This window comes from Leucopleurus acutus, assembly GCF_964270905.1.
Source record: "Leucopleurus acutus genome assembly, chromosome: 17".
NCBI lineage: Eukaryota > Metazoa > Chordata > Mammalia > Artiodactyla > Delphinidae > Leucopleurus > Leucopleurus acutus.
In genome coordinates, this window is record NC_139159.1 from 39,557,181 (window position 1) to 39,580,717 (window position 23,537).

The following is a 23,537-nucleotide window of genomic DNA, read 5'->3' on the forward strand; positions in this document are numbered from 1 at the left end:
TCCAAAATCAATGTGTCAGCAGGGTCAGGCTCTCTCTGAAAGCTCTAAGAGAGGATCCTTCCTTACCTCTTCCTAGTTTCTGGTGGTTGCTGGCAATCCTTGTCATTCCTTGACTTGTTGATACATTGCTCCAGTCTCTGCTCCTATCTCACATGTTGTTTCTCTCTCTATGTATTTGTGTCCAAATTTCCCTCTTCTTACAAGGACATCAGTCATTGAATTAGGGCACACCTTAATCCAGTGTGACCTCATTTTAGCTTGATTACATCTGCAAGGACCCTATTTTCAAATAAGATCATATTCACATTCACATTCACATAGGACTTCAACTTATCTTTTGGGGGACATAATTCAACCCATAGCACCGTCCAATGCCTTCCTTGCTCAAAGTCACTATAATGGCCTCACACACTTTTCTTCCACACTCTATGTGAATTCATCTCACACTGCTCACTATGCTTCCCTGTCTTACAGGGCATGCTCTCTCCTCAGGGCCCTTTAACCTTCTATGATCCTTTTGCCTGGTACCCTCTTTCCTGAGACACCTCCTCTCCACCCTCCATCCCCTTTCAGATCTTAATCACTTCCTCAGTAAGGCCTTCCTTGACCACATTATTTAAAATTCTCTTACTACCCCTCACCATCTGACACTCTCATTCCTCTTCTTGGCACCATTCTTCTTCTCTGATAAGGCTATAGCTCTTATCATCCCCATTTCACAGTAAGATGAAATATCTTGCTCAACATCATGGAACTAACTAAGAGAAGGAAATAGAGAAGCTGACTCCTTACAAACTTACTCCAGAACTTGTTCTCTTAGTGTTCTATGAAGTCTCTTAATGACTATTTTCTATATTTAATTCATTACCCACCTGGCTAGGATGTAAAAGGCCCAGGCTTAGTGGCAATAAATATATTTCCAATGAAGGATAAATTGTACCTTGCCTCATTTAAACAAATTTTTTTCAACATTCATAAAAGTTTGGTTTTCCATTTAAGACACAGGGTGGAAATTCTGAGCATGAAGGTATAAACTAATATTTTTATTTTCTTGACTAGTGATCCAGAGGCTGACTGAGCAATAAATCAAGGAGAGTTTATATTTTATTGAGTTCCCATCATGTCTATAATACTGGGGGTCCTGGTGCCTAAAGAATAGCATGGACCCATAGTTAAATGATTTATTTCAACGAACAATTTTGTTTATACAAATCAATCAAGAATAATTGTCAATGGTGCCATTTCTAAACAAAGTCTTATTTATTGGTATGATGTCACATAGACACAATTGTTTATTTGCATTATGTCACATGAACACACATACATTTGTTTATGTGCCTGATGTCAGACCAAGAAAAGGGTCACCCATGGCTGAAGACATTTCTGGGAATTACCCAAATGCCAGTCACTGCAGAAAGTGCTTTTGATGTATTGCTAATTAACTTTCCATAACTACGCAGAGGAAGGTGTTTTATCTCTGCTTTCCAGATGAAGAAACTGAGTATCTGGGAGATTCAATAATCCGGTCCAGAGTTACCCAGAAAGTCAGGATATGAAAATAGATCTATAAAACCTCAAAGCAATACTATACAAAGACTGCAGTATATTTTTAAATTTGCAGTGAAAAATATGCACAGGAGCAAGCAAGAATATATTCACATTAGCTAGCTGTACACTCTACTTCCCATTTAATAATGCCTACAATAGTAACCATGTTACTATCACACACAGTGTTTATTAGCCTCAGGATGCTTCTATCTTGGGCAGTTCTCAAAAGGCACACAAAATCTTCTGTTTATTATTTTCTGTATTTCATGAAAACTATATTTTAGTTATTTTGCAATTTGCCTCAGATTGTGAAGACAATCTTTCTATCAGTTGCAATACAGTAATATTTTTCAGGAAGACACTATGCATCTTGCTTGATTTGAGAGCACCAGGCCTTTTGCTAAGCCACTTGTGAAATGTCCTTCCCTGATTCAGGTTTACAAGTTGATGTGGCCACAACTGACTGGTACAGGTGGTTAACTCATCAGATTTGTATTGATTCTGATTAGCAGCAATGAAGATCATTTAATTTATAATACCTGTGTCCCAAATACCTGAGGGTGCATTTCTTTAGAGACTAGAGGTTTTATGTACTCATCATATGTCTCAAAAAAGTCATAACTTTGATATATGAATAAACTAATCAAGATACATTAACAGGTTTGAATTTTGCTGGGCACTTTTTCATATAAGTATTTTAAAATAGCTTTTCTTTTGCTGAAGGAAGAGAAAATAAACCTCTTCAAAGACCAGAGAGAGCGAGGATTTGAAACCTGGATCCAAAATCCATATTCTTGAATGTTACATTACAGTGTTTTTGCATTCCTAGTAGTTAGCTACTACTCTTAACTAGATCTTCATATTCTGTTCTTATTTGCAATCTTTGCCTTTTCCCCAGAGAAAGACATACATGAGTGCTTTGAGAGCATTTATCTCATCATGTTCTCAGACTCTTAATAAGTTCTTCATTTATTTGTTCAATAAACACTTCTGAGAATGTGGCATACTCCTGGGTAGATTCTGAGGATATAAAATGGATTGGACATTGACCTTTGCCTAAAAAAAATCACATAATCCACAGGCAGATAAGACAGACAAATACTGTTGACACAGGGTGAAATTGTGCTTTGGTGCTAAGGAAGCACACAGGAGATTTATGAACTGCAGAGTAAGTGAAGAAGAAGTCAGGATTCAGGATAAGGGATCATCTGAGCTGAGTATGAAATACCATAGTTTTATGGATGAAAATACTTTATAAAGGCTACCCAAGCACAGGAGAAATTTATGAAAAAGCAGCTCCAGAATTTAAAAATTTGGCATATGTATGGGCTGATCCATAATTGAGAGTTTGCAGGGCATCTGAGGGAAAAATGTAGGAGATCTAGTGTGCTGGTCATGAAATGAGAAAAGTGGTAGAATGACTGAACCATCAAGGCCACTAGAGAATGAAGTGGGCAGAAAGGGAGAAAGGAGAGGGCCTGAGGGACCGGATGTCTCTAGAAACAGAACAAAACAAAAAAAACATGTGTACTTGTACTTGTGAGTAAAGCACTGAGAAGTCTTGAAAAGACTTTGTAGATTGGTACTTTGTGATTTTAGATTTCTAGAACTGTAGAAGTGATGGCAACTTTTCTAGTGGAGAAAGATTATGACATTACCAAATATACTTCTCTTGGTTGATTCTGTTAGTTGGCAAAAGGCTGAGTGCTCTTCAGAGAAAGGTACATGAAATCCATGTTTCCTACAAGGATATCCTAAAAAGTGGCATCTGTGATCAATTGACAAGTGCAATTTCTGCTGATTCCAGCTTTTTGATACAGAACTGTATATTAGTAACCTTCTCTAGAAGTACTGAACAGATAAAAATCCATCTATGAAATATGTTAATCAATAATGTAATTTGTTCTTTCACTCACCAGATGGAAAGTACAGTAGAGTATATCATTTTCAGATGTATTAGATATTTTTATTTGTTTTATTTTTCTTTTCTTGAAGGGTATTCTGACACATACTTTAAAGACATCATCTCTCAGGTTTTGGCCTGTTGAGTCAGGCCCTAATATCCGTAAGGACAAAGCTTGTGTAAGACATAGTCCCCTCTTGAGACTGCTCTGAGGAGAATCAGAATGTGAGAGCTTTGTCAAACAGTTGCTGAAAGGCAAACAGTTGATCTACAACAACATTTTTCTTTTGTTGTTGTTGTTAATTTTCCTTTTTTCTTTCTTTCTTCCTTCCTTCCTTCCTTCCTTTCTTTCTTTCTTTCTTTCTCTTTCTTTCTTTCTTTCTTTCTTTCTTTCTTTCTTTCTTTCTTTCTTTCTTTCTTTTTTTCTTTCTTTCTTTCTTTCTTTCTTTCTTTCTTTCTTTCTTTCTTTCTTTCTTTCTTTCTTTCTTTCTTTCTTTCTTTCTTTCTTTCTTTCTCTCCCTCCAGCTGCATTGAGTCTTCGTTGCTGCACGCAGGCTTTCTCTAGTTGCAGTGAGTGGGAACTACTCTCTGTTGTAGTGCACAGACCTCTCATTGTGGTGGCTTCTCTTGTTGCAGAGCACAGGCTCTAGGCACGTGGGCTTCAGTAGTTGTGGCTTGTGGGCTCTAGAGCGTAGGCTTACTAGTTGTGGCGCACAGGTTTAGTTGCTCCATGGCATGTTGGATCTTCCTGGCCCAGGGCTCTAACCTGTGTCCCCTGCATTGGCAGGCAGACTGTTAATCACTGTGTCACCAGGTAAGTCCTACACCAACATTTTTAATACAAAGCAATTTTCTCTGAGACACCAGATTTGGGTGAAAATCAACTCATTGGAAACTCATGTAATAATTGCATTGGGAGTAAGTTCAAGTAAAATACTGATTATGAAATAAGAGACCAAGCTGTATCATAGGAAATATGAAACCAGTTCTTGGTTGCAACAAAAAGAATAAAATACCTAGGAATAAAACCTACCTAAGGAGGCAAAAGACCTGTGTGTAGAAAACTATAAGATACTGATGAAAGAAATCAAAGACAACACAAACAGATGGAGAGATATACTGCATTCTTGGATTGGAAGAATCAATATTTTGAAATGACTATACTACGTAAAGCAATCTACAATCTACTACTTAATGCAATCCCTATCAAATTACCAATGGCATTTTTTACAGAACTAGAACAAAAAATCTTAAAATTTGTATGGAGACAAAAAAGACACCGAATAGCCAAAGAGGTCTTGAGGGGAAAAAACGGAGCTGGAGGAATCAGACTCCCTGACTTCAGACTGTACTACAAAGCTACAGTAATCAAGACAATATGGTACTGGCACAAAAACAGAAATATAGATCAATGGAACAGGATAGGAAGCCCAGATATAAACCCATGCACCTGTGGTCAACTAATCTATGACAAAGGAGGCAAGGATATACAATGGAGAAAAGACAGTCTCTTCAATAAGTGGTGCTGGGAAAACTGGACAGCTACATGTAAAATAATTAAATTAGAATACTCCCTAACACCATACACAAAAATAAATTCAAAATGTTTAAAGACCTAAATGTAAGGCCAGACACTATAAAATTCTTAGAGGAAAACATAGGCAGAACACCCTTTGACATATATCACAGCAACATCTTTTTTGACCCACCTTCTAGAGTAATGGAAATAAAAATAAATAAAGAAATGGGACCTAATGAAACTTCAAAGCTTTTGCACAACAAAGGAAACCATAAACAAGACGAAAAGCAATCCTCAGAATGGGAGAAAATATTTGCAAATGAAGCAACTGACAAAGGCTTAATCTCCAAAATATACAAACAGCTCATGCAACTCAATATCAAAAAAACAAACAACACAGTCAAAAACTGGGCAGAAGACCTAAACAGACATTTTTCCAAAGAAGACATACAGATTGCCAACAAACACATTAAAAGATTCTCAACATCACTAATTACTAGAGAAATGCTAATCAAAACTACAATGAGGTATCACCACACACTGGTCAGAATGGCCATCATCAAAAAAAAAAATCTACAAATAATAAATGATGGAGAGGGTGTGGAGAAAAGGTACCCCTCTTGCACTGTTGGTGGGAATGTAAATTGATACAGCCACTATGGAAAACTGTATGGAATTTCCTTAAAAAACTAAAAATACAACTACCATATGACCCAACAATCCTGCTACTGGGCATATACCCAGAGAAAAACATAATTCAAAAAAACAGTTGCATTTGGAAGTATATAGCAGCACTATTTACAATAGCCAGGACATGGAAGCAACCTTAATGTCCATTGAGAGATGAATGGATAAAGAAGATATGATACATATATACAGTGGAATATACTCAGCCATAAAAAGGAACAAAATTGGGTCATGTGGATGGACCTAGAGAGTGTCGTACAGGGTGAAGTAAGTCAGAAAGAGAAAACAAATATCGTATATTAACGCATATATGTGGAATCTAGAAAAATTGTATAGATGATCTTTTTGCAAAGCAAAAGTAGAGACACAGATGTAGAGATCACACATACGGATACCAAGGTGGAGAAGGGGGTGAGTGGGATGAATTGGGAAATTGCTATTGACATATATACACTACAGATACCATGTATGAAATAGATAACAAATGAGAACATATGTATAGCTCAGGGAAATCTACTCAATGCTCTGTGGTGACGTAAATGGGAAGGAAATCCAAAAAGAGGGGATATATGTGTACATATAGCTGATTTACTTTGCTGTACAGTAGAAAGTAACACAACATTGTAAAGGAACTATATTCCAATAAAAGTTAATTAACAAAAAGAAACTAGTTCTTGGTACATTTTAAGAGTAACCCCAAAGCCTGTGTTACACAGGCCCTTTTCCAGGGATGGTTTTTCCACCACTTTATCCTGGAGGTAGAGAAATATTGCTTGGAGGAGGAAGTCCCATTCAACATTCTTTTGCTGCTCAACAGTGCTCTGGGTCACCCTCCATTCATGGACAACTTTCATCCCAATATCAAAATAGTGCATCTGCCACCAAATACTATGTTGCTCATCCAACCTATGGGCCAGGGAGTTATTATAGCTACTTTCAAGAAGTATTATTTATGTCACACTTTTTGTCAAGCAGTAAAGGTGAGTGACAAATGAGGAGCAACATTGCAAAAATTTTGTAAGGACTGTAACATCTATGAGGCCATAGAAAACATTGACTTTGCTTGGTATGAGGTTACGGCTGTCACCATGAATTCGGCTTGGAAGAACCTTTGCCTGCAGTTTGTTCATGATTTTTGTGGATTTGAGAAGGTGGATGAGGAGATGAGGAGTCCAAAGAGGTCTTCTGCAACGTAGTGATCCTCAGCAAGAAGATGGAGTTAGATCTGCAAGAGGACAACTTCATTGAACTCCCTGCCACGTAACACGAGGAGCTTACTAATGAAGACCTGATGGAATTGGAGGCCCAGAGAAAGGACAAAGAGAGACAAGAGGAAGAAGTAACAGAAGAACTGAAGAGATTCATGATTCAGGAAATGGCAAGGGGATTTTCTTTATTTGAGGAGGCACTGTTAGTTTTTGAGGCACAGGACCCAAATGTAGAACAGTATACGAAGCTTACAGAGCTACTACCCAGATATCACTGGATCATTTTTTCAAGAGGGTAGATAGAATCGAATCCAGTAAGGAACTAGAACCTGTGCCTTCAATGTCAGGCATGGTGAAATTGCACCTTGCCCTCCATCTCCTATTGTTAATAATCCTTCAGCTCTACCATTTCCCACCTCCTCTCTCTCCTCCAGTCAGTAGCTCTTCTTTCTTGTTCACTTGATGCCAGCCCCTGTATGTCAGCTGTTGTACTGTACTACCGTACTTCTCAAGATATTGTACTGTAAGATTAAAAATGTTTTCTTTATTTTTTGGTATTTGTTTTTTATGTATTATTTGTGAGAAAATTATTGTAAACCTATTACAGTACAGTACTATACAGCCGATTGTGTTGGTTGGGTACCTACACTAACTTTGTTGGACTTACGAACAAATTGGACTTACGAACATGCTCTCGGAACTCATTCATATGTAGGGGACTTACTGTATGTATATATATATATATAAGTATATATATGGATATGGATATATGGATAATATAAGAAAAGAAGGAAATCCTGCCATTTGCAGGAATTCCTAAGAAAAGAAGGAAATCCTGCCATTTGCAACAACATGGATGGATCTTGAGCACCCTATACTAAATGAAATAAGCCAGACAGATAGACAAATACTGTTTCACCTCACTTATACATAAAATCTAAAAAAAAAACAAAAAAACTCATAGGAAAAGAGATATATTTGTTCTTACCAAAGGCTGGGGTAATTGAATGAAGGTAGTTGAGAGGTACAAACTTCCAGTTGTAAGATAAATTAAAATTAGGGATGTAAAGTACAACATGATGACTATAGTTAACGCTGCTGTATGGTATATTTGAAAGTTGCCAAGAGTAAACCCTAAAAGTTCTTAACACAAGGGGAAAAAATTTGTAACTATATAAGGAGATGGATGTTTACTAAACGTACTGTGGTAATCATTTTGCAATATTTGTAATTCAGGTCATTATGTTGTACACCTTAAACTTTTACTGTGCTATATGTAATAATATCTCAATAAAACTAAAGAAAAAGAAAAGAAAACCCTATAGCCTCAGCAAATTATGAACACATTGGTTAGTTAAACACTTTTTTCTAACTTCATGCCAGTTTTTTTTTTTTTTCACAAATTGTTAAGTTTTGGCCAATATTCCACACAAGGACCAGGTGGGCTCTTCCAACAATTGATGATTGTGACACATTCCATCATATTTTGAGAAATTCAGAGGTGTAGCAGAAGATTGACAATTCTTCAGCTGGTATCTACTTAGCCTTTGACTGTGGACAGAAACTGATCATGTATGAATTTACCTAGATTCATTGTTATTAATGTACAGACAGAATATCAAAATTTTTTAATTTAATTTTTATTTTATATTGAATTATAGTTTATTTACAATGTCGTTTAGTTTGTAAAGTGATTCAGTTATACATATACATATAACCATTCTTTTTTAGATTCTTTTCCCATATAGGTTATTACAAAATATTGAGTAGATTTCCCAGTGCTATACAGTAGGTCCTTGTTGATTATTTTATATATAGTAGTGTGTATATGTTAACCCCAAACTCCTACTTTATCCCTCCCCCAACCTTTCCCCTTTGGTAACCATAAGTTTGTTTTCAAAGTCTGTGAGTCTATTTCTGCTTTGTAAATAAGTTCATTTATATCATTTTTTTAGATTGAGATATGTAAAATGGTGATGGGTTTTGGCCTCCTTCTCTTTGCCTTGTACTTTAATGATTTGAAGGCAATACTTAAGAAGTAGGAACTACAGCCATGTACTATCAAATATAAAGAGCTAAACATTCTTCTCTATTTCACTGTTTTCAGATGGATAATCAAGTGATCTTGTACCACAATCTGTCATTTCAATTCTCATCAGGTTTGTTCTGATCAACTAGACAAATGTCTCCTTCATTGTACCTGTAGTTATATGCTGGCTCAAGGACAATGACCATCCTAGGTAGCTAAGAATAGTGATAAAAAGAGTAGTTGTTGGAGGAGGTCATTGACCGGACATGATCATCAGGTTGACCAGCAAACTGGATCCAGGCAATGAGTCTCCTCACTCCCTTTCTGCCCTTGGGATGTGTGTTCCACTTGCCTTCCCCACACTAGAAGCTGCCCCAAGGACACAGTTCAGAGAGTAAAGTGTTGTTGAGGCTATCTGAATAGTATAGGTGACTGAACCTAGCTAAGGCTTCTATACAAACTTTAAGATTCTGGTGCACATGTGCGGGAATCTACTCAGTCGCCCAAGATACCCTCCTAAGTAAGTTCCCTTGGTTGTTAAACCTGCTACCTACCAACCTGGAGTGGACTGCATCTTTCTTTAAAGTCTCCTTGCCCTCTGTGTACAAGTACAAAGGCCAATTTACAAACAGTAGTTGGGTTTCCACGTGATTTTCATAAAAAAAGAGTGAGACAAAATCAATTATTCTAAGACCAAAATAATCATTTTTGACAGGTGGACTCTAATATTTAATTAGCAAGTATCTGTCAGTTCTCCACATGGAATCAAATCATTCCATGTTCCTGGGTTACGTTTTTCTCACTAATCTTTATCTGATTTTTATAAGAAGCTAAATTGTTTTAAATTAGTTAACCTGTGTGTATTTCACTGAAACTTTTTAGCTACCACAGACAGTTGGCAATGGTTCATTTGAAAATAGTTCAAAATAAAAGGGTATAGTTGTGCTCTATAGAATTGGACTTTGGGAACTCAGTCACCCATGGGCATAAAAGTTCAAGTGGACCAAGAACTTTTTCTGCATAAAACCTGTAGCCAGTACTTCAGACCACCTTAATATCAATATTAGGGGCATGGCACTAATCTTTATTTTAACTATTCTACCCTTCCTTTGACCCATTTATCTACTTATTGTATGTAGTTGCAAGTTGTCAGTTTTTTCAAGCCATGACCTCAAACACTTTTTGTACAAAGTGGGTAATAATAAAAATGATAATAATAATAAGAGCTACTAACAACAACAATAAATTTATAGCTTAGACTTTTGGAAGAGGCCCCCAGAGCTTACCCAGTTTAATAGCTGATATCCAGGATAGGCAACTTAACTTTGTGGCAGGCTCAGGTGAAAATCTATGATTTTGATTCTCTGTTTGATTCTCTGTTTAATACTCTCTCCACTAACCCAGGTGTCTCTGATTTTTCAGGGCAATGGTTCCTGCTATCATCTCAAAAGCTAGAACCCTTCTATCCTCTGCCAGAAGATCACTGGAAACCATGAAAGTAGGGATTCCCTTTCTCTCTCTCTGAAACTTTCACAAACCTGAAAATTTTCTAAACAAAAATTCCTGTTTGACATTATTCAGATAAATGCCAAAGTCCACATTTGGATTTTCAAGACAATATTGGTAAAAATATTTTATAATGCAGTGAAATGTTCACACCTTATTCAGTGTTTGCAGCTGCACTTACATAGACATTAGGAATCTCGGAGTTGTTTTAAGTATTCGTAGCTGGCAAGAGACAACAGGGGGAATCCAAAATTGAAGGATTAACTCTATCTAAGAGGCCATTATCAAAAGGAAACTCCTCTTATTCTTTGATAAAGACTTCCAAAGTGGACAACAGCCAAGAAAGCTTTTTTTTCCCCCACCTCCTATCAAAGATTGCATCCCTCATTTTAAAAGTCTAATGACTCTGGCCTTTTTCTGGATCCATCTGTGCTATATCTGGACTCTCTCTGCCAAAGAGACTCAGGGTCTGGTTTTGTTCAATTGTACTTTGCTCTGTGCTCTCTTTTTATATATCCTTTAAATGGTTATTTTGACCATAGTTCTCATCAAACAAAAGATGTCTATCTTTTATCATTTGGAGATATTGAAAGGAATGTTTCTTCTCTCCCTGCCTCTCAAAGCATTTACAGTCATTATACAACGAGAAGAGAAATTCCACAGAGACCAACTACCATAAACATGTGCAGGTTAAGGATATGTGAACATATTTTATATTTGATATATTTAGTTTCAATATCTGAAAGGGCTCAAGTAAATTTATGATGTTCTATTGCAAGCTATGTGATTTTTATAGACTCCAGGGGAAATATATTCTAACTCTTGCTTCTTCATATCAAATGTATATTGAACAAAAGATAGTTTGCCTTCTAAAGGCACCTAGTCAGACTGAAAGTCTAAGTATTTAAGCTCTTTTTGAAGTATATTTTGATGTTTGAAAATGCATTCTTTTTGCATAGGTCTTTTCTGTCACAAGGGCAAACATAGATAGAAATACCATCCACAGTTTTAATATCATTCCTAAAGTATAATTATTATGCGATTTGAAAATGCAGCCTGCCATGACCTGGAGCTTAGGAATGGTGAAATGAGTGACCCTGGAGCTGGTGTAGTCAATTATGCTCACATGACCTCATCCTAGGACAGGGGTGGAGATGGCAATGCTGAAGGCAAGGGGAGGAGGTAAGCAGAAGACCACAGAGATGCAGTCCCTGCTGACGGTGGTTGATCAGAAGCATTGGGCATATTGCAAGGATGTTAAGAGAGCTGTCTCTGGTCAACCTGTGTGGGTTTGGACCCCAGCTCCAGAAGTGTACAGATGTGTTTTCTTAAGCAAGTTCTTTAACCTCTCCAGGCGTCAGTAGCTTAATCTGTAAAGTAGGAAAACAACAGTTGTCACTTCATAGCATTGTTGAGATTTAATAAGATGATGTACATAAAGTGCTTATTCAAGGACATCCCTATAAAATAATGGTTAATAATGCAGACTCTAACCTCAGTGTAAGGTTTAAACATAAACACATCACATACTTTCTGTGTAATTCTCTTTTAGTCTCAGTTTCCTCTTTGGGAATATGGAGGTAATAAATACTAGGAGCATTGTTGTGTGGATTACATTAGTTAATTCATATGCTTATAGAAGTGCCTAATGCATGATAAATGCTCAAAAATATTAGCTGTTATTATTAGAGTTCCTAAAAATGTTACTTGGAAAGCATCCAGGGCCAAATAAACAGTGTTTACTTTCAATTGTTTGCTTATCTAGTTCCCACAGCAAAAGGAGAGAGAAATATTCTCCCCTTATTTCTCTTCTGTTCTAAACCCATTTGTTTTTTCCCAGAAGAAATGAGGTGTACTTGTTTGGCTGTGGAAAATGGGGAGGGGTGCACATTAGGTTTGCATCCTGACTCATCCTGCCCCATATGTCTATCAATACCTCCAGGATGGGGTGTGCATTGCCCTGCAAGCTGTGAAATCAGATGGCTTCAGGCACATGCTTTTTCCTGAGTGGAATCATGAAGGACTCTCCTTTGCCTAGTCTGAATTTAAGAGGTCTTAGAGTTTCATCTTTATTCATGGACTCAACAGGTGTGGCCTCCACTGCTAGTGAGCAGTCATCTGTGGCTCGGCACTTGACAAAGGTGATTTTACTGTATGATGAATCTTATTGAATGTTACAGCTAAGAACTCTATTGTCTGTCAGTGGATAGGGTTTGAGGTACAGCCAGGTGTACCAGTCCTGAGATGAAACAATGCTGGATTGTATGTTATCAGTTTCATAAAGCATACGCTTGCTGTCAATAATGTTTATTCTTGGGCTTCCCTGGTGGCGCAGTAGTTGAGAGTCCGCCTGCCGATGCAGGGGACATGGGTTTCTGCCCTGGTCCAGGAAGATCCGACATGCCGTGGAGGGGCTGGGCCCGTGAGCCATGGCCACTCAGCCTGCGCATCCGGAGCCTGTGCTCTGCAGCGGGAGAGGCCACAGCAGTGAGAGGCCCACGTACGGCAAAAAAAAAAAAAAAAAAAAAAAGTTCATTCTTTAAAAAATACATATGTTTGACAATACAATTCTTTGAGTTGTGGCATATTAAGCCCTTGAACTCACAGATTCAGTTTTATCAACATGATGATCATCTTACACGAATGTTAGCCTTTCTCACTCATCACCCAAGGACATCCTGAAACAGCAAGTCTGAATATGTGTAAGGAGGGACTGAGGTGGATCAAATCAGGAGAGAGGGAGGGGTGCAGAAAGTGGCATGGAGCTAGATTTAGGTAGAAAATAATTTCCTAAAAAACTTTTACTCTTATTGAGGTTCGTAATCCATAAAATTTGACCTTATTTCCAGAGAAAAAGGATCCATGATCTTGTGAATTTGAGTGTCTGTAAATTTTTTCTCAAGCTTCTCAGCAGCAAAACTTGTTCTTTGGCCAATTGTAACTGCTATTTTGCCATGGTAAGAGAACTTTCCATGTATCTACTTTACTGCATGTCTTTTCCAGGGTAGGAATGCAGCACAGGACTCTACATTAACTGAGAAATCAGATGGTAAAAGAATCACTTTGGCCATTCTCTGTGTGAACATTTTTTGATGATAAAATAAGTAATTCCATATGTAGATGAATTGTTAGTATTCAATTCCTATTTCTCTTGTAATGTCCTTGGTCTTTTGTCTTTTGAATCAATTAGGTCAGTCTCAGGAGAATAAAAAAAGAAAAAGAAAGAAAGAGAAACAGACCACAGTTTAAGTCAAAACACGATAATACTGTCCCCTCAACATATGGTGTTTACAGATCTTAAAAACAGAATCAGGAGGAATGTTTCAGATTAGAAGGGATTTTTCCACATCAGGAGTGGTTTTAATTTGTAAGCTTTTTAAATTTTTGGTCTTGGAGTAGTTCTTACTACGGTCAATAAACTGGTTAGTGAAATGAAGGTAAAATATTATAATTATTTCATTAAATAAGATTTGTATGTCCCCATTAGAGGTAAATAATTGTTTACATGTAATAATTGCATAAAACAATTGTTTGGCTATGGAAAATAATTCAAATAATTGCATATAATTGTTTTTTATTTCATAAGTACATAAATATCCTCCATATATATATTCTCCATATATATATTCCACACCTCTTTTAAGACACAATGTGATGTGAGAAGTTGTGAAATAGAGCCAGCTAGAAAATATTTGCTCTGAGCCACAGCAACATGGTTTTTTTTTTAAACATCTTTATTGGAGTATAATTGCTTTACACTGGTGTGTTAGTTTCTGCTTTTTAAAAAGAGAAACAGTTATACATATATATATGTCCCCATATCTCTTCCCTCTTGCGTCTCTCTCCCTCCACCATTCCTATCCCATCCTTCTAGGTGGTCACAAAGAACCAAGCTGATCTCCCTGTGCTATGTGGCTGCTTCCCACTAGCTATCTATTTTACGTTGAGTAGTGTATATATGTCCATGCCACTCTCTCACTTTGTCCCAGTTTACTCTTCCCCCTCCCCGTATCCTCAAGTCCATTCTCTAGTAGGTTTGTGTCTTTATTCCTGTCTTGCACCTAGGTTCTTCATGAACTTTTTTTTTAGACTCCATATATATGTGTTAGCATATGGAATTCATTTCTCTCTTTCTGACTTACTTCACTCTGTATGACAGACTCTAGGTCTATCCACCTCACTACAAATAACTCAATTTTGTTTCTTTTTATGGCTGAGTAATATTCCATTGTATATATGTGCCACATCTTCTTTATCCATTCATCTGTTGAGGGACACTTATGTGGCTTCCATGTTATGGCTACTGTAAATAGAGCTGCAATGAACATATTGGTACATGGCATTTTTGAATTATGATTTTCTCAGAGTATATGCCCAGTAGTGGGATCACTAGGTTGTATGGTAGTTCTATTTTTCATTTTTTAAGGAACGACCATACTGTTCTCCATAGTGGCTTTATCAATTTACATTCCCACCAACAGTGCAAGAGAGTTTCCTTTTCTCCACACCCTCTCCAGCATTTATTGTTTGTAGATTTTTTGATGACGGCCATTCTGACTGGTGTGAGATGATATCTCATTGTAGTTTTGATTTGTATTTCTCTAACGATTAATGATGTTGAGCATTCTTTCATGTGTTTGTTGGCGATCTGTACATCTTCTTTGGAGAAATGTCTATTTAGGTCCTCTGCCCATTTTTGGATTGGGTTGTTGTTTTTATGATATTGAACTGCATGAGCTGCTTGTAAATTTTGGAGATTATTCCTTTGTCAGTTGCTTCATTTGGAAATATTTTTTCCCATTCTGAGGGTTCTCTTTTCGTCTTATTTATGGTTTCCTTTGCTGTGCAAAAGCTTTTAAGTTTCATTAGGTCCCACTTGGTTATTTTTGTTTTTATTTCCATTACTCTAGGAGGTGGGTCAAAAAGGACCTTGCTGTGATTTATGTCATAGAGTGTTCTGCCTATGTTTTCCTTTAAGAGTTTGACAGTGTCTGGCCTTACATTTAGGTCTTTAATCCATTTTGAGTTTATTTTTGTGTATGGTGTTAGGGAGTGTTCTAACTTCATTCTTTTACATGTAGCTGTCCAGTTTCCCCAGCATCACTTATTGAAGAGGCTGTCTTTTCTCCACTGTATGTTCTTGACTCCTTTATCAAAGATAAGGTGACCATATGTGCATGGGTTTATCTCTGGGCTTTCTAACCTCTTCCATTGATCTATATTTCTGTTTTTGTGCCAGTACTATACTGTCTTGATTACTGTAGCTTTGTAATATAGTCTGAAGTCACAGAGTATGATTCCTCCAGCTCCATTTTTCATTCTTAACATTGCTTTGGCTATTCGGGGTCTTTTGTGTTTCCATACAAATTGTGAAATTTTTTGTTCTAAGTCTGTGAAAAATGCCAGTGGTAGTTTGATACGGATTGCATTGAATCTGTAGATTGCTTTGGGTAGTAGAGTCATTTTCACAATGTTGATCTTTCCAATCAAAGAACATGGTATATCTCTCCATCTATTTGTATCATCATTAGTTTCTTTCAACAGTGTCTTATACTTTTCTGCATACAGGTCTTTTGTCTCTTTAGGTAGGTATATTCCTAGATATTTTACTCTTTTTGTGGCAGTGGTAAATGGGACTGTTTCCTTAATTTCTCTTTCAGATTTTTCATCATTAGTGAATAAGAATGCCAGAGATTTCTGTGCATTAATTTTGTATACTGCTACTTTACCAAATTCATTGATTAGCTCTAGTAGTTTTCTGGTAGCATCTTTAGGATTCTCTATTTACAGTGTCACATCATCTGCAAAAAGTGACAGCTTTACTTCTTCTTTTCCTATTTGGATTCCTTTTATTTACTTTTCTTCTGTGATTGCTGTGGCTAAAACATCCAAAACTATGTTTAATAATAGTGGTGAGAGTGGGCAACCTTGCCTTCTTCCTGATCATAGTGGAAATGGTTTCAGTTTTTCACCATTGAGTATGATGTTGGCTGTGGGTTTGTCATATATGGCCTTTATTATGTTGAGAAAAGTTCCCTCTATGCCTACTTTCTGCAGGATTTTTATCATAAATTGGTGTTGAATTTTGTTGAAAGCTTTCTCTGCATCTATTGAGATGATCATATGTTTTTTCTCCTTCAGTTTGTTAATATGGTGTATCACGTTGATTGATTTCCATATATTGAAGAATCCTTGCATTCCTGGGTCAAACCCCACTTGATCATAGTGTATGATCCTTTTAATATGCTGGTGGATTCTGTTTGCTAGTATTTTGTTGAGGATATTTGCATCTATGTTCATCAGTGATATTGGCCTGTAGTTTTCTTTCTTTGTGACATCTCTGTGTGGTTTTGGTTTCAGAGTGACGGTAGCCTCGTACAATGAGTTTGGGAGTGTTCCTCCCTCTGCTATATTTTGGAAGAGTTTGAGAAGGATAGGTGTTAGCTCTTCTCTAAATGTTTGATCGAACACACCTTTGAAGCCATCGGGTCCCAGACTTTTGTTTGTTGGAAGATTTTTAATCACAGTTTCAATTTCAGTGCTTGTGTTTGGTCTGTTCATATTTTCTATTTCTTCCTGGTTCAGTCTCGGAATGTTGTGCATTTCTAAGAATTTGTCCATTTCTTCCAGGTTGTCCATTTTATTGGCATATAGTTGCTTGTAGTAATCTCTCAGGATCCTTTGTATTTCTGCAGTGTCAGTTGGTACTTCTCCTTTTCCATTTCTAAATCTATTGATTTGAGTCTTCTCCCTTTTTTTCATGATGAATCTGACTAATGCTTTATCAATTTTGTTTATCTTCTCAGAGAACAGCTTTTAGTTTTATTGATATTTGCTATCATTTCCTTCATTTCTTTTTCATTCATTTCTGCTCTGATCATTATGATTTCTTCCCTTCTGCTAACTTTGGGGTTTTTTGGTTCTTCTTTCTCTAATTGTTTTAGGTGTAATGTTAGGTTGTTTATTTGAGATGTTTCTTGTTTCTTAAGGTAGGATTGTATTGTTATAAACTTCCCTCTCAGAACTGCGTTTTCTGCATCCCATAGGTTTTGGGTCATTGTGCTTTCATTGTCACGTGTTTCTAGGTATTCTTTGATTTCCTCTTTGATTTCTTCAGTGATATCTTGGTTATTAAATAGTATATTGTTTAGCCTCCATGTGTTTGCATTTTTTACAGATTTTTTCCTGTAATTGATATTAAGTCTCATATCACTGTGGTTGGAAAAGATATTTGATATGCTTTCAATTTTCTTAAATTTACCAAAGCTTGATTTGTGACCCAAAGTATGATCTATCCTAGAGAATGATCCATGAGCACCTGAGAAGAATGTGTGTTCTGTTGTTTTTTGATGGAATGTCCTATAAATATCAATTAAGTCCATCTTGTTTAATGTATCATTTAAAGCTGTGTTTCCTTATTTATTTTCATTTTGGATGATCTGTCCATTGGTGAAAGTGGGCTGTTAAAATCCAGTACTATGATTTTGTACTGTCGATTTCCCCTTTTATGGCTGTTAGTATTTGCCTTATGTATTCAGGTGCTTCTATGTTGGATGCATAAATACTTACAGTTTTTATGTCTTCCTCTTGGATTGATCCCTTGATCATTATGTAGTGTCCTTCTTTTTCTCTTGTAATGGTCTTTGTTTTAAAGTCAATTTTGTCTGATATGAGAATTGCTACTCCAGCTTTCTTTTGATTTCATTTTTCATGGAATATCTTTTTCGATGTCCTCACTTTCAGTCTGTATGTGTCCCTAGGTGTGCAGTGGGTCTCTTTAGACAGCATATATAGGCGTCTTGCTTTTGTATTCATTCAGGCAGGCTATGTCTTTTGGTTGGAGCATTTAATGCATTTACATTTAAGGTAATTATTGATATGTATGTTCCTATTACCATTTTCTTTAATTGTTTTAGCTTTGTTATTGTAGGCCTTTTCCTTCACTTGTGTTTCCTACCTAGAGAAGTTCCTTTACCATTTGTTGTAAAGCTGGTTTGATGGTGTTGAATTCTTAAGTTTTGCTTGTCTGTAGAGGTTTTAATTTCTCTGTCAAATCTGAATGAAATCCTTGCTGGGTAGAGTAATCTTGGTTGCAGGTTTTTCTCCTTCATCACTTTAAATAAGTCCTGCCACTCCCTTTTGGCTTGCAGGGTTTCTGCTGAAAGATCAGCTGTTTACCTTATTGGAATTCCATTGTGTGTTATTTGTTGTTTTTCCCTTGCTGCTTTTAATATTTTTTCTTTGTAGTTAATTTTTGATAGTTTGATTAATATGTGTCTTGACGTTTTTCTCCTCTGATTTATCCTGTATGGGACTCTCTGTGCTTCCTGGACTTGATTAACTATTTCTTTTCCCATATTAGGGAAGTTTTCCACTCTAATCTCTTCAAATATTTTCTCAGTCGCTTTCTTTTTCTCTTCTTCTTCTGGGGTCCCTATAATTCGAATGTTGGTGCGTTTAGTGTTGTCCCAGAGGTCGCTGAGACTGTCCTCAATTCTTTTCATTCTTTTTTCTTTATTCTGCTCTGCAGTCGTTATTTCCACCATTTTATCTTCCAGGTCACTTATCCATTCTTCTGCCTCGGTTATTCTGCTATTGATCCTTTCTAGAGAATTTTTAATTGGATTTATTGTGTTGTTCACCACTGTTTGTTTGCTCTTTAGTTCTTCTAGGTCTTTGTTAAACGTTTCTTATATTTTCTCCATTGTATTTCTAAGATTTTGGATCATCTTTACTATCATTATTCTGAATTCTTTTTCAGGTAGACTGCCTATTTCCTCTTCATTTTTTAGGTCTTGTGGGTTTTTGCCTTGCTCCTTCATCTGCTGTGAGTTTCTCTGTCTTCTCGTTTTGCTTAACTTACTGTGTCTGGGGTCTCCTTTTCGTAAGCTGCAGGTTCATAGTTCCCATTTTTTTGGTGTCTGTCCCCAGTGTCTAAGGTTGGTTCAGTGGGTTTTGTAGGTTTCCTGGTGGAGGGGACTAGTGTACATGGCTGACTTTTGTCTCCCAGGAAAGTCTGCCCTCTGTTCACACCCTCTTGGTGCAGACAGCCCAGGACAGATGGCATGAGAGGTTCTGTCAAGCCAGCCAGTGAGAACAGGCAGGCAGACATATGCAGGTGGAGGCCAGAAGGGAATCAATGTTGGATGGTCACTGAAAGTCGATTGCACAGAGAGGCTGTTTCTCCAGCAGCAGAAATTACCCTTTAAGAGCTCTTCAGGTCTACATAGGCAGTAGGCCAAGGGTGATATACACCGAACACTTAAGCTGTCCAAACAAGGGCCTGGTGTATATTAAAATCCCAAACACCTGAATCACATCTGATTCTAAGATTATAACAAGTTTCCACCTAAAGCTTCTGAGCACTTAGGAAGGACAATATTACCACAATAAAATCACATGTGGAGTTGTTAAAAGTCCCAATGGCTAGACTATACCCCAGACCAATTAAGTCAGAATCTTTGGTGGTGACTCCAAGCATCAATACCTATCTCTAAACTGCCTTTGCAGAAGGCAGGATGCAGACAGAAAGGACCACTTCTCAAAGTGCAAAGCTGCAGTGTTTTTATATGTGGTGAGTTGAGGGTGTGGAGACTGAGCTCTGGACACCCAAAATTAAAACTTAAGTCAATGGCTATGGAGATGTCATCATTTCTTAAGAAATTGTCTTTCAAGGGAAAGAACATGTGGCTAAGAGTCTCAAGATCTGATTATTATACTAAAATTTGCCAGTCACTTCAACTGAGAACCTCAGTATCACAGTCTGTATAATAAGAGAGTTGGATAGAGTGATCTCCAATATCCTCCCATTCCTCCTATTTCTGTTGTCAAATGCTGGTTTAAAACTTTGTACAATCTATTCTTTTCTCTTTAAAACTGTTAATTGATTTTTTTCTGATGATTAAAAATAAGATTATCATAATTTTATATCTTAAAGCCTTTCTTCCACATTTCCACATAACATGTAATGGTAGATAAAACATTTTGAAATGCTTTATGCTCTGATCACTCCTATTTAATATTATATGGGAAATCATAACCAGTGCAACAAGGGAAGAAAAATAATTTTAAAAATTGGGAAAGAGAAATAAAACTTTAAAAAAAAATTTTAAGATGAATGATTGTCTATGTAGAAAATACTGAAGATTTACAAAAAAAAAAAAGAAAGAAAGAAAGACTACTGGATCTAGTAAGTAAGTTTAGCAAGCTCTCAAGATATAAGGTCAATGTTCAAATATCAGTTGTATTTTTATATTCAAGCACTGAAAAATTGCATGTTAAAATGTTTAAAGTACTATTTAAAAAAGCATCCAAAAATAAACTAGAAATAAATCTAACAAATTTGTATGTTAAATCTAACAAGATTTGTATGTTAAGACTACAAAACATTGGTGAGAGTAATTAAAAAATATATGGTGTCCATGGTTTAGAAGGATCAATGTTTATAAAGATACCAATTCTCCCCAAACTGATTGATAGAGTCAATAAAATTCCAATCAAAAACCCAGAAAGCTTTTGTAGAAAGTGAAAAAATGATCCTACTATTTATATGAAAAAAGCAGAGGGCATAGAATAACCAAAATAATTTTTAAAACCCCAAAGTTTAATGATTCACACTACCAGATTCCAAGACTTAACTATAAAGCTTCAGTAATCAGTGCAGTGTGACAAGACACATTTAACTTTCAGGGTTAGGTGGGAGCAGGAAGAGATGGATTAAAGAAGGCCACACCACATGAGCTCATTAATATGGGCAGGGACTCCACCCATGCACTGTACATATTTTTGTAAACAAAGTTTTATTGGAATACGACAATGTATGTCCATTTGCTTACATACTGTCTATGGCTGTTTTCACACCATAGTGTCAAAGTTGAGTAGTTGCAACAGAGTCAGAGACCAAATGGATAAGGTTGCCAGATTTGTATTTTAGTAAATAAAAATACAAGAAGCTCAGTCAAATTTGAATTTCAGATAAACCACAAAAAAATTTTATTATAAGTATGATCTGTACAGTAATGTGGATATATTTATACTAAAAATTTATTTGTGGTTCATTTGAAATTCAAATTTAACTGGGTGCCATGTATTTTATCTCTATGTATAAATTTAAAGACTAAAATATTTACTATTTGGACCTTTATAGAAAATGTTTACCAACCCCTGATTTCAGGTAAGAAGGAAAACGTTTCTCAACAATTAATTAAATTGTCAACAAAATTATTTGAAATAGTTTTTCATTAAAAGAAGTTACAAAATTAACAAGGTATAAATACATTTGGCTTTTTTTCAGTTACCAAGATTAAAATATGATACCTAAAGCTATAACAAGTTCACTGTTTTTTTTCACCAGCTTCAGAACTTCCAGGAAACCCCTCTAAATATGAGGGTGTACCATTATTTGAAGCAGCGGATCACAAACATGCACATCAATTTACTTAGGGTGCATTTTAAAAATACAGATTCTTAGGCCCCAGCCCCCAAAATTATGATTCATTATATCTGAAATGGAAACAAGGAATTTTTTTTTTAAGTTTTACAGATGATTTTTATGTACAGACTAGAGAACAGGTGACTTGTGCAGTGGTTTGCAAACTTTAATATGCATCAGGGCCTGTTGAAACACAGATTGCTGGGCCCTAACTCCAGAGATTTTGATTCAGTAAGTCTGAATGGGACTCAAGAGTGTCTAACAATTTTCCAAGTGATGCTAGTACATTCTGCTGGTCTGGAGACTTCATTTTGACAAAGAATGATTTAAAATTTTTCATGCAGCTAAGTTATGATTTTCTTAAGTTTGGATCTAGATTTTAAACCTAGTATACAAAATAATGGAAATCTAATGCCACAAAATGAATTGTATTGCTTGCTATTCCACCATAGTATTAATTTACCTAAAAAAGAAATGATAAAGTTTTTGTGTTTCAGACCATGCTTTGCTGTAACTCAGAAAGTCTCTAATCTTGTCAAAAAGTATTGAGAATGTGATCCAACCTTAAGTCTTAAATATGCCATTGAAAGCTTATTGTAAAAATAGAACTAACTACTAATAAACCAATTCAGCAAACTAATGAAATACTTAGGAATAAATTCAACCAAAGAAGTGAAGAAGTTATACACTGAAAACTACAAATATGGAAATAAATTAAAGATTTAAGTCAATAGAAAGACATACCATGTTCATGGATTAGAAAGCTTAATATTGTTAAGATGGCAATACTCCACAAATTAATAAACTAGCAAATTTATCCTAAAATTTATGTGTAAATGCAAAGGAACCAGAATAGACAAAAAATCTTGAAAAGGAAGAACAGTGTTAGAGGGTTTATGTTTCCCAATTTCAAAACTTACTAGAAAGCTATGGTAAGCAAAAAAAAAAAAAAAAAAATACTAGCTTAAGAATAGACATATAGAACAATGGAATATAATTGAGAGTCCAGAAGTACACCTTCACATTTACAGCCAATTGCTTTCTGACAAATACGACAATAGTTTTTTCAACAAATGGTGCTAGGACTGCTAGATATTCACATGAAGAACAATGAAGTTGAACCCTTACCTTATACCATATATAAAAATTAACTCAATCTGGATTGAAGAACTAAGCCTAAGAGGTAAAAGTTATAAAAATATTAGAATGAAACTTAGGTATAAATCTTTGTAAACTTGTATTAAGCAATGGTTTCTTAGATGTCACGCCAAGAGCACAAACAACAAGAAAAAAATAAACTGGAAATCATCACAATTAAAAACTTCTGTGCTTCAAAGGACACTATTAAGAAAGTGAAAAAAGGAGGCAGAGTCAAGATGGTGGACTAGGAGGAGGCAGAGTTCCCTTCTCCGCACAACTAGGGCACCTACCAGGCACTAGTGGGGGACCACAGACACCTGAGGGGATGGAAGGAACCCCCAAACAACTGGGTAGGATGTGGCTGGAGATAGGGGATGAGAAGTAGAAGCAGGACAGGACCAGCACCGCTGAGGGGTTGCTGGGGGAAGAGAGGGGTTCCCACACCTGGAGGGGCCCACCCACGGTTAGGGCATCAACGTGTCAATGGGGACGGAGGGTCCCTTTGGAGGGTGGAGGATCAGAAGGGAATGAGGCCAGGGTGCCCCTGCCCACTTGGGCCCAAGGGA